The 1866-nt window shown below is 39.6% G+C and overlaps 1 pseudogene; it reads right to left on the bottom strand.

Moving 5' to 3' along the window:
• Positions 1-330: 330 nt before the first annotated feature.
• Positions 331-1530, bottom strand: LOC149231131 (plant UBX domain-containing protein 7 pseudogene; annotated as a pseudogene).
• Positions 1531-1866: the final 336 nt, after the last annotated feature.

Here is a 1866-nt window from a genome sequence, read left to right as displayed (position 1 = left end):
TTATATTAAAACAATAATATTTAGATTAAAACAGTTAGGGATAAACTCTTACCAAGATAGTTTGAAACACATTTAAGTTTACATGGTTGACATTGATATTTTGAAATGTTTAAATTTAAGTCGACAAGGTATACATTGAAATGTGCCACGTCACCGTTTAGAACATGATGTATGAGGAGAATAAAACGAGTAATCTTTCTAGTTTATAGGGTTTACGTTCTACGTTACTATCTATAACATGATATGTGGAAAGAGTAAACTGAGAAAATGCTGGCCGGCCGAAGTTTTGCAAGTTTTACAGGGTGTTCAAGTCACCCTGAAGGTTTCCATTTACGATTCCCACGTCATGGAAATGAGCGTATTGGAAAGTCCAGAGTCTCGAAAGGTGAGGTTGCTATCGTATTCTAATGTTTTAGATGATGCACCAGGAACTGCATGTGCCAGTCTAAATTGCCGCCCATCACTGGCTTCTTTGACTTGAGAAGAACAGAAGGACCAAAGTAACTGTATGGGATCAGTTTGCAGAAACCTCCTCTGCACTCTCTTGCCATCAGGAAAACGGACACCTAACCGACAGATGTTCACTCCTTTATCACCTTGTGGCTCCTCTGGGAGAGCTGGGTACTCTCGTTTCACTGCAGCTTTTTGTTGATTATCTTCCTTGATTGCCTCTACTGCTTTTTGTTGATTATCTTCCTTGATTGCCAAAGAAGCAAAGTCAGCTAAAACGTCTTTCCCTTGTACTATTTGTTCATGTGCAATATTATTATTAACATTTGATGTCACCCTCCTCCTCCTTCGAAGGCTGAATTCCTTGGGGCCCTTATCCATATAAGGTATCAAATCCTGTAACAATTCCTGTGGATCGATGGTGCCTGTCCAAGCTTTCATTTTTTGTCCAGTGATAGAATCAATAACAAGTGTTGACGGAATCTCACTCAAATGATAATAGGTGGACACCTTTCGCCCTTCTTCATTGTCGTCATAAATTTGCCAGAAAATGAAAAATGCACTAATTGTCTCCCTCACACCTTCGTTGGCCCAAGTGTCTCTATTAAGCATGTAAGAGCTGAAGTCTTTTGGGGATTGTATATTTGCGATGAGCCATTTTCCTTGGTCTGCAGCTTCCACCTTCGCCTGCTCAAAACTGCCTTTGAAAATCAATTCGAATGGTGGGGGACACAGCCCTTCCAATCTATTCGAATTAGGTTGTTCCGATTCTTGACCTCTTCTTCGTATATACTCATCATCGTATAATGCTTCCCTCTTAACTGGTAGTGGTGGGCGTACATAGTCTGTATGGTCACTGTACTCATTGCTTTGCCTTTCCACTACTGGAGCATTACTTAATTTAGAACTAGTAGAAGCCGATGGCAATTCTTGATTATCAGACTGAGCATAGAATAACTGTATCGCTTCGTCTAGATTCCAATTCGTTGCCTCCAAAAACTGCCGCGCCTTTTCTGTCGATTCCCCAACTATTTCAACGAATGAAACAATCTGTTCCTGCTTCTCTGCCGAGGTTTCCATTGATTTCTGATCTTTTTCTTACCAGAAATATAAGCTCAAATAGATTCCCCTCAAAAATCTATGTGTAAAAAATACACCAAAACCCGAGGCGCGCAAAGCAAATGCTATTGCTAGAGTATATGTCGAAAGTAACTCATGGGAGAGAAACAGACTCCACCCTTAATATGTACTATACTAGTTTGGGTGCACACTAATCAAACGACGTGACCCTATTCTATTCTATTTCTATTTGTTATCTATCGCCACGTCAATCCATCAAATATCAATTTAATATTATTAAAATTGGAAATTAGAGCTCACAACCAAACGTCGGCTTAATTAATTCAGTGTTAACAA

This window comes from Pinus tabuliformis, chromosome J (genome assembly GCF_031772625.1).
Source record: "Pinus tabuliformis cultivar Carrire ecotype Pingquan chromosome J, CPIR1, whole genome shotgun sequence".
Classification (NCBI taxonomy): Eukaryota; Viridiplantae; Streptophyta; class Pinopsida; order Pinales; family Pinaceae; genus Pinus; species Pinus tabuliformis.
Note: the sequence above shows the minus strand (reverse complement) of the source record. Positions and strands in the feature narration are given on the sequence as shown.